Source organism: Balearica regulorum, chromosome 2 (genome assembly GCF_011004875.1).
Source record: "Balearica regulorum gibbericeps isolate bBalReg1 chromosome 2, bBalReg1.pri, whole genome shotgun sequence".
Taxonomy (NCBI): Eukaryota; Metazoa; Chordata; class Aves; order Gruiformes; family Gruidae; genus Balearica; species Balearica regulorum.
This window is the reverse complement of record NC_046185.1, coordinates 13,491,971-13,502,141: the sequence shown is the minus strand read 5'-3', so window position 1 is coordinate 13,502,141 and position 10,171 is coordinate 13,491,971. Positions and strand designations below refer to the sequence as shown.

Genomic DNA, 10,171 nt, shown 5'->3' with positions numbered 1-10,171 from the left:
CATCACTCCCGCTTTGGATTCGTATGGCATCCCCGGCTTGAGAGCCACTGGTGTAGCAACCACCAAAGAGATGTACCAACACAGCGTGGCCCTGAATCTGGGCCGGTCAAGTGCCCTGCCCACACTAAGCACATGAATATATGTCTCTCTGGCACTGCTCTATGAATAAAAGGTCGTTATTGCCTCCGAGGGGATTTCTTTTGTACCTGTAACAAAGCAGGGAAGTGTACGAGGGTGTCTTCCAGCTCCCTGGTGAAGAAAAGGAAACGACTGCTGAACTCAACTAGGAGATGCTGGGTGCCCTCTGGGAAGTGGTGGGTTAACACTGTAGGCCTCTCCTGTGTGTGATTTTACACAGTATTTATGCTTAGTTGCAACATGTGAATCTTTAATTAGACATGTAAGACATTAAAGGGAAATTAGTTTAGTCCAAATTCATTTTCTTTCCAGAACTAGTCAAAAACAACCAAAGAAGCAGTAATTTGTTTTTATCACACAGCAGGTGGCATTATATCCTTCATTAAATTATATAGATATGATTAATATTAATCTGCATTTGTGTGACTATCCATCAAATTCTGTATCCATCACACCATCCTTAGCATAGCATTTGTTTTTAAATGTATTTCATTAAAGTGTTAAGACGTAAGTAAAAGAGGTGAACAGGACCTGGACATGGAGCAACCCTTCCACCATCTCCCTCCCAGACAGCAGATCCCGGCACTTCTCTGAAAGATTGCACTGATATTATGGCATTAAGGAAATAATTAATAAATTCTACACTTATTTTCCAATCTATTACTGATTTCCAAAACCAGTTGCAAATAAATTCAAGGGGTTAGGGGAAGGGGGATCCCTTATCTTCATATATTTTAATATCGAAAAGAGTAGTTCTGAAACCAGGTGGCTCTGTACAGTTCATAGCCAGCAAAATGCATGTCGATTCCTTTATAAAGGTATATGCCTTTATACCCTCTTTGCCCCCTCCATGCCTTTTCCAAGCTTCCTCCTGTATTGCCATGCACGTACTGCAACTTCTAGCTCCCATCCTGCCAGCTCAGGCCTGGATGAAACGCAGTTGTTGGCAGCATGATGTTAAATTTAATTTGTGTCTTGTAATGTAAATGCACCCAGAGGTTGAAGCAACAGGCACGGGGTTTTTTATAAATCAAATTTTACATACAGTATCATTTTTTTCCAGACACTCTCAGAGTGTGGGAAAATCAGTATTTTACAGGCAGCACTTGAGTCAAGTTTAACCATGTCTGTGGAAAAATGTCACCATAAATTTGTCTGCTGAACCAGGGTGACATTTAAGGTGGCTACTGCGACTGAGAGAGCTGCCTTTCTGGGTTTTTCAAGATTGGGGGAAAAAAAAAAAAATCCCTTTAGTTGTAGTAAACACACATAGACTAACCTGTAATTTAGCATGTTCTCCAGCAGGAAGCTTTGCAAATCCAGCTTTCCAAAAATTACAGGAGTTATTACTAGCATGGCCTTGCAGCAAAACAAAATCCCAGAGCTACCCCAGCATGCAGGGAAAATCTATGCGCTGAGGACCTAAGGGCAGATCTCTTACTAAGAAGATGATACGAACTCTTGGCTGAGCCCTGGTAGGATAAAGACTCCAATTTGTTTCTGTGAGCACTGTGAAACTGCTTTTATATTTCCAATAGAGGTACGGGTACACTTTTCTGTGAAAGCAGGAAAATTCCTACTGCCACTGCTGAGATCCAAGCCAGCCTTATAAATATTTACCACAACACGTAGCGAGCCGAACTGAGCATTCCTGCCGGTGTCAGCGATGGGGATGAACGTCGGGGCACGTAGCTAAGCCAACAGGTTTAGACTCAGGGGATCTGGCTGTGCCACAGGTTCCTTGCGTGGAGTCAGCAAAAGTCCCAAGATCCTCAGTGCTGGTACTGATTTTTATGAATGCTTGGCTGCAGCCAAAGCTACTGGAGAACTTGATCTCCAGTTTCTCCAAGCTCCAGTTTCCCACTGATAAATTGGGATAACCATAGGGGCCGATAATATGAGAGCGCTGTAAAGCTTATGAAGGTAATCTTCTAAGCACCTTGAGAACCTGGTATGGACAGACCTACAGAAGTATGGTTATTTTTGAGCATGCACAGCCAAAGACCAGTAAACTGATTACATTCACCTTCAGAAAAGAGAAGATTTTGATCTTCTCACATTAAACCTGCCCAGGGTAAACATGCTTCTATCCTCCTGCTGTTAAAATATGTTGCCATAAGTGTTTAGTGTAACATTTGACCTGTTTCTCTTGAATCTTCCTAGATTACGGTCAAGTCATTTGCACTTCAATAGTTCGGGGGCTGTGCAGCATTTTCTGGGGTTGGAAAGCAGCTCAGCTGTAAAAACTTGCTGGAGGCTGTAAATGGCATAAAGAGGCTGAGCCAGGGAGTATTTTTAAAGCCAGTTTTGGAGGGAGAAAATCATTATACTTGATTCCTTCCCCCCTCCTCTTTTGGTTGTGAGCCGAAAAAATTATGGAGGTCTTCAAGGTTGTCTCAAAAATGGCTTAAAGACAAAGCTGCAGCAGCCATTTGCCAGCTTTCTCACTTGACAGGTAAGGCAGAGTCGTCAGTGTAAAATGAAGTGGCCTGATTAGTAATACCCTGGGGCTATATTGATTATATATGTTCAGAAAGGGACAGGGGAGGAACAGATGCGTGAGGGCGTGTGTAAGCCTTACACACCAGCTCCACCATAAGGGACAGAGGAACCTATAGCAGCTAAGGGCTGTGTACTCTTCTATCACCATACAGACCTTGGCACAGCAGACCCACTATGGTCCCCTAGACCTTACCATCCTATAGAGGTTGCCACACAGTCCTAATACTTCAAAGTCTAATACTATGAAAGTCTGATACTTCTCCTCTGCACAGTGTGCCGCTTGAGGAACTGCATTGTTTTCCCCAGATTCTCTCCTTCCCTTCCCAAAACACCTCTCAGCTTTGTTAACGCATATCATTTAATAGGCACATATCGTTGAAGTCCTCATAAACAGCACCATGTCTATTCAGCAACTAATAAAATAGCCAGACTAGGCTGCCTGTTAACTTCCCAGCTCCCCAGAGAGGTGGAAGATTGTACCACCAGTCTCTCTAGAATTGCCAAATATCCCCATCGATACTATTTGCACGACCAGTCTAAAGATGCTGTATTCTAATCTAAGGGACAGATAAAGACACATTCTGAAATACATACTAAAGTACAGATAAATATACAAGCTGTCTCGGTGAATTAGTTACATGTGCAAATATCTTCCTGGAAGAGAAGGCTCAGTTTGACGGTTAAAATTTGATCCAAAATCCACAGGAATCACAAAAAAAAGAAACTAAAAAAAATCCCCTACTTTGAACCAAGGGCTCTGAACCAGGTCTTTGGTTAATTGGAAATGGATAACACCGGGTATGACACCCGCTGTGCGGTCTTTGGTCACTAATCCACTCCAGTTGTCCACAAAGGCTTGCGACAGTTGTCACCCTTCACGGCAGGCTCAGCAGGGAGGTGGGAGATGAATGCCTCAGAAAGCCAAACCGCTCACCCCAGCCCTGTTATCTTCTGGATGGGGTCGGAGCAAAGCCATGGGGGAGCATAGGTGAAGTATGCATTGCCACCGGCCATGCAATACCTGCCTCCAAACAGGAAAAAGAGAGTTTAGTCTCCAGCACTTTCAATCTATGGATACACAGTGGGTGAGAAAAGGAAAAAAAGTCTTAAAAATTCTAAGGATTTCTATTGAAGTGGTACCATAAACTGGTAGAAAAGACTTCTTAAAGAAAACAACTTTATCTAAGGAGGGAAATATATGATTTCTCAAGTGTATGCCCCCCAGCCCTAGCACTGAAGTCCTGTAAAAAGCTCTGGGAAGGGCTTTAGCCCATCTGCTCCAGTACAAATCTTGTCGGCTTGTAGCAGAGATCCCACTTTTGTTAATACAGAAGCTGCTTTTTATTCCTCCTGCCAAAGCAGCCTGGTCTGCCCGGTCCCGCAGTGAGGTCATAACTCAGGGTTGATCACATCACAGCACGTTGCCATGGCAATGCTTGAACTGTCACAAAGGATGTGCGCTATGATTTCACAGCAGATGGGCTGTGAGGGAGGAAGCCCTCATTTAAATTTTAAAAATTGCTTTAGTAATTAGCAAGAGCAATAGAAAAAGACATTAAAAAGAAAAGAAAAATCCCCAAACCACCACTCTCAGCAAAGGTTACGGGATTCACGTGGGATCTGCAGGCCGTCCGCAGCAGAGGATGGCCAAGCTGCTGCTCCGAGTTCACCTGGCTCCTGGGGTCTCTGATGGGTCCAAAAAAGTCTGGAGCCTGCCCGGCTGCAGGAGGCCCAGAGCAGCGGTGGGGAGCGAAGCCCCCCCCCCCCCCCCCCCGTGCATCAGTGCATTTCAAAGCATGCCGGCGCTCTGCCAGCCGCCCTTCGCAAGGGCCTGCTAGGAATGGCCAAGGGCAGGCAGAGGGTGCCGCAGGCTTTCTTAAAACATGGACTGTCCAATGGAAAGGGAGGTGTAATGCTCTGGCTTCAGGATTTTTTAGCAAGGAGCTAGCTTAGGTACTTCTACGGCCCTTTTTAATACAGCACGTGAGGAGAGCAGGATCACACTGATGTGTTTGCGTTACGCCTCCAAGATGAGAGTGCAACCCCTTGGCCCCCTAACTCTCTCAGCCCAGCAGCACTGCCCCACACAGCAGCCTGCGCTGGCCTTGCCCTGCATCCTCAGCATCTCTTGCAGAGCGATAACCCAGTCCCACCTATTGCCCCTGTGCTTGGGAATTGAAATCAACAGCAAACAAGAAGGCAAAGGTGGCGGCGTCAAGCTTTCCAGATAGCCATGGTGCAGCCCTGCTCCCCCCTTGGGCTTCTCTGTCCCCAGCAGAGGTGACCTTGAGGAAGCAAAGCCTCAGGTCCCCGTCCCCGCAGCCACCACAGCTCGTTGCAGAGCCACTGGCATCCCCCAGCTTGCCACAGCAGCTCTCTTCCACATCACAGCAGCTCAGCAACCTCAAGGCAGAATTAAATCTCTCTCCTCTCCGCCCGCAGCAGGCAACGCACGCGGTGTTTCAGGGTCCTTGGGCTGAGTCCTCATATTTAGTGGGGAGAGCAGACTTCAATGCAGCATGTTCCTCGTTCATTCAGTGACTAACTGTTGATCTCTCCAAGAATAAGCCAGATGGTTCCCGTGATAAGTGATCAGCTCTCCTGGAGTTTTTGAAACAGAAAAAGACAGATGCCTGCGTGCCTCTTGCCAGGACCCATCTTAAGCTCAGGCGATGAGTGCAAATGCTTAGGGAGGTTGTGTTCAGGGGATTCTCTCCATCCAGGCTTAGCAACTAATCTTCCCCATCAGCCCTGCGTCCTGAAGGGGAGGCATCTTGCCTTCTGACAGCTTCCCCCAGCTTAAGGGCACTACAAATCATAAGGTCAGCCCTCATAATTGGATCAGACCTCAATATTGCTTTGCTCTTCTGTGCATTTATATTAACATCTCATTTTGCAGACAGCACATCTGATCGGTGCTCACTACCTCAGCTTGCATTCGTGTACCCCAGTGACTGAGAACACTGATAGGATTGACAAAGCGTTTTAACAAAAGAGAAAGTTTGATCTGAGGAGTTGTTTCGCTGGGGTGGGAAAAAACCCAAACCACGCAGGTTGGGGAGTGAGTGGCAAATACACGAGGCTAAGGAGTTTTCTTTCTCAGCCACTGGTCTGCACAACATGTGCTGACCACCAGCCAAGCATCGCTTCCTGCCCTCAGCACAGAGATCACAATCTCCCCAAGAAAGCAAAACAAAAGTAACAGCATTTGTCTGATGACTTCTTTCTGAATTGTTTTTACCTTAATTTCTACTGCTGACTGGATAGAAAGCCTAAGTCCACTATTGAGCTGTCATTAAAAACACCAGGTGGGAGAAGGGAATCACCGTACCTGTGCAGCGCAGGAAGAACAGGGTGGAAGAGGAGTTAGGAGCAAGGTGTGAAATTAGCAATTGAAGCTGTGCCTGGTTCTTCCCAAAACCAGTTCTAAGGCAGCAGCTTGGCCCACCAGCCTAGGGCTGGTTCACCTTGCCCAGGAGAAGCGAACACATCCTGAAGCTCACAGCCCACCCATTTGCTGCTGCATCCTCTAGGCAAAACTCTACTTGATCTTACGGCGTTAGGCCAGCATCAAAATGAGCGACACGTACCCACACATTCAACAGAAAATGACTCTCCAGTTCTTTTATTTACATGCCTCTCTTTTGGCTCTTAAAGGATGCACATTCCCTTCGAGGATATTTACGCAGTCTCTTCAGGACGAAATTTGGAACTGCACCTCCAAGAGAGGGAATTAGATCTGTAATGCTGACTCAGCTTGCAATTTCACAGGATTAAATAGTCAGAGAGAAACCATTAAGCTGAAAAAGACTGAAATGTATGTGACAATACATATGTCAGACACTCATCTTCTCACCATAAAAAAAATATATATACACATATCAGTACACGGTTCATTATCTCTGACCAAGGTATCATTTCACAGGCAAGCTTGCAACTTCATCTGAGGGCTTTATGGAGCAGATGTCACTTTAAATCCGGAGAAAGTGCACAGAGGAAACGGAGAGGGCACTAGATTTAAGGCAAGCAAGTGCTCTGCCCTCACTTTCCTGGGAAATTGTGCATGCATGTTCACTGTGCTTTGTAATCAGTGTGGCTTCCATTGTGTTATTAATTGAAAAGAGAGGTCTTATGCAAAAGAAATTTAAAATTGCAAATTTCCTTTTGCATCTTCCGTAAAAGCAATTTCCGTGTTGTTATGTTATCCTGCGTCATTTTAATGTTAGGTTTCTATAAATGACTTACACACCTAGGGTTAGCAAGAGCATTCACATTGCATTCACCACTGATACTTTTTTGGGGAGGGGGCATGATTTCCCAAGGAATCGAGGCTTTTGTAATTATAAACTCTAATAATGAACACTGCTCTCCCATCCCTCAGTAAACTTTTGATCCTTTCAGTTAACTTTAATTAAATTTGACAGAGTCAGAGCTAACTGACTAACCACAAGTTTCCTAAAAGACAGCATCGTGGTAGAGATGCCACACAGCCTGTTGGTCCCTCAAGATTCAGAGGAGGAATTTGATGGCCAAATTGAAAAAACATTCGCAGAACAGATCTCCGTGCACTATTTTTGCACTTTGATGGGGAAAAATGCAAAGTCACACACGAGCAGGTACCCTTAGACTTACCTACACCTTCTGAGCAGCTTCTCTAGTAGTAACATTGAATACACAGTGCTCACACGGTTGCCCTTAGTTCGTTCATTTGGGACGACAATAGCGACCGCTATACTTTTAAACCCATCACTTTAATTACCCTCCGTTTTTAATGACCTTTCAGCTCCTAATTTGTGTGACACCATCCAGCGTTTTGGGGAAAGGCAGCTGAGCCTCACTGGGGGCCTTGACGCGGGGATCGCTTTGACCTCCGGGTAGAACCGTCTTTGTTACAAGCCGGGCTTAAAGCCTGAAACCCCGGACCCGGCTCCCGTCGACGGCTCTTTATTGCACTTGAAAGGCAGCATTACCCGCCGTATCACCCAATCAATCAAAGAGCCTTCTGCATTTGGCAATGCAAAAAAAAAAAAAAAAAAAAAAAAAAAAGCAAAGTTAAAGAGGCCTTAAAGTAAGTGTTAATTAGGACAAGAGCAAGCAGACGATTTTTCACCTGCTTTTCCATTGATTTGCCCTTTCCAGAGTGTTTTATATTCATAAGCATAGTAGTCTTATTAAAACACTTTGTCTTTTCTTTTTTTTTTTTCCCCCCCAAATCATAGAAAAGGAATTTGAGATAGTAGAGAAAAAGTGTATCCTGGGCGAAAGTATTTTTGCCACCTAAAATAGGTTGTGGGGTTCTTTTCCCCAGGCATTCAAAATTCAGAAACATTTCCAGGGCTGAACAGCTACTTAAGAGTTACACAAAATATATTCAGTAGTATTTATAAGAAAGAGGAATTTCCATTTAAAAAAAAAAAAACCACCAAAAACAACAACCTGTAGGGAGGAAAACCAAAGTTCAATGAGTATCAGCAAGTTCTAACGGCCATTTTCCGTGCCCCCAGCAAGTGCGGAGAGGATGCCCATGCTTGTCCCTTCCTAACAGCTTCGATCTGGAAAGAAGAGGAAAAGTTAGGAGAAATCTCGGAGCTGGTGGCAGAGGAAGGAATCCATTCTGTTATCAAATACTTGCAGAGACTGTACTCCATCAGGCAGTCAAAAACACGCCTACTCAGATAAGGGTATCCCTGCAAAGAAATCTCTTGACACTGCTTTGACATATTTACGTTCTTCCGCGATTATTCAGTTGCAGTAACTTAGAGCTCCTCTTCTGACACTCTAACACAAGCCAGTCCCCAGCCCTACGCGGGGAAGGGAAACAAAATGTTGCCCAAGGAAGTTACTCCGCGGAGTTAGGGACTGCAGCCGGGCTCGGGCTCTGCCTCAACGCGGGTGGTACGGGGCAGGGCGAGAGTCGAGGCGAGTGGAGATGCAAAACCTTTGGAGCTTTAAGTATATCATTAAAATGTTAATTTAATGCTATCTAATCAAAGATACCCCATCGTAGATAGCATACACCCGATGTTACAGTGAGATTATGCTACTCGTAAGTCCTATTAGCCTGGACTTGCTGGAAGATGTGTTATCTAGTAGCAAGATACAATTGGTAAATTATTTCTTTCAATCAATTAATTGAAGTAAGCAGAAAATAGCCTGGGTCCTATCTGTCTACAGCTCTTTGGAAGAAAGGCGAAGAGGCACGAGAGTTCAACGGCAGTTTTAAATGGGGGGAAGGATTCCTGCGATGCAGCAGAGGAGCAGAGATTGCAGCATCCCTTGGAAATACACACCACCTTCCGCAAAGCAATAAACAACCATCGCCTGAAGCCCACCCAAATTCGGGTGGCTTGGAAAACCTCCATCACAAGCCGAGGATGAAGAAATGCCTCCCGCCTCTCCAGGTAACCTGCCCCGCTTCGGAGGGGCAGCCTCGGGGAAGCGGCACAGCCTCATCCAGCCCCTCAGCATCCCATCGCCGTCCCTATAGCGGGGGTCCAGCCCCCGCCGTCCTTGTAACGGGGACCTAACCCCGCCGTCCCTACAGCAGGGGGTCCACCCCCGCGATGCAAAGATGGGGGTCCCGTCCCCACGTCCTATAACGAGGGTCCGGCCTCTGCCATCCCCACACGGGGAGGTGCAGCCCACACGATCCCGGACCGAGGGTCCTCACCCCCAGCCCCTATACCAAGGGTACATACTCCCCCCTCCCCCGGCGCCGGCACCGCTTGCACCGCCGGGGTGGGGGGGTGGGGGGGAGGCGCCCCCGCTGCGAGCCCCGGCTCCTCCCGGAGGAGCAGGGGGGGGTCCGTGTGGTTCCGCCCGTGGAGCGGCACGGGGGGCGCGGCGGGGACCGGCGGAGCGCCCGGCGATGCCACCGGCCGGGCCGGGCAGAGGCCGGCGGTGTCACCACACGGGCTGCGGAGCGCCCGGCGGAGCCCACGCGCGCACCGCTCGGGGCGGAGGGGGGGGTGGGGGGGTGCGTGGAAAATTCGTGGGGCTGAGCGGGAGGAGGAGCGGCCGGAGCCGGGCGGGGGGATGGAGGTGGCACAGCCCCGCTCGCAACTTTCCGCCGCGCCGAGGGACCCCGGCGGCCGCGCCGGCGGTGGTATCGTATGCAAATACGCACGCTGACGTCAGAGATCATGTGGGTTTTGGCGTAGATCCCCACCGATCGAGGGCTCTTTTTTTTTTTTCCTTTTTTTTTTCTTTTTTTTTTTCTTTTTTTTTCCTCTCCCCCTTTTTTTTTCCGCGGCGGGGTCGGGGCGGCCTGTGCGTGCGTACGCGCGTGGCGGTGCGCGCGTGTTTCCCCGCGGGCCGGCGCGGCGGGGGCGGGGGGCGCGGGGTCCCGCGGCCGCGGGCTGCCGCGGCGGCGCGGGGAGCGGCGCGGAGCCGTGCGCGGAGCCCCGTGCCGCTCCGCCCGGGACAGTCGGTGCCGCCGCCTTGGGCGCAGGTAGGAAACTTCCCAGGCGGGGCCCCCCCCCCCCCCCCGACCCCCGGCGGCGCGGCGCTCCCCGGCCGCCCCCCTCCCTGC

At 48.3% G+C, this 10,171-nt stretch overlaps 1 protein-coding gene across 6 annotated transcripts in view; it reads left to right on the top strand.

The window, feature by feature from the left end:
* Positions 1-8,384: 8,384 nt before the first annotated feature.
* Positions 8,385-10,171, top strand: part of ZHX2 (zinc fingers and homeoboxes 2) — an 80,202-nt gene continuing 78,415 nt past the window's right edge. For 3 of the 6 annotated variants that reach the window (XM_075743405.1, XM_075743401.1, XM_075743403.1), the window contains exon 1: positions 9,809-10,090. The gene's annotated coding sequence lies outside the window, so the exon portion shown is untranslated. Of the gene's footprint in view, positions 9,042-9,534; positions 9,785-9,808; positions 10,091-10,171 lie in introns of those variants that run through there. The other 3 variants (XM_075743406.1, XM_075743407.1, XM_075743408.1) reach the window with 2 other exon arrangements.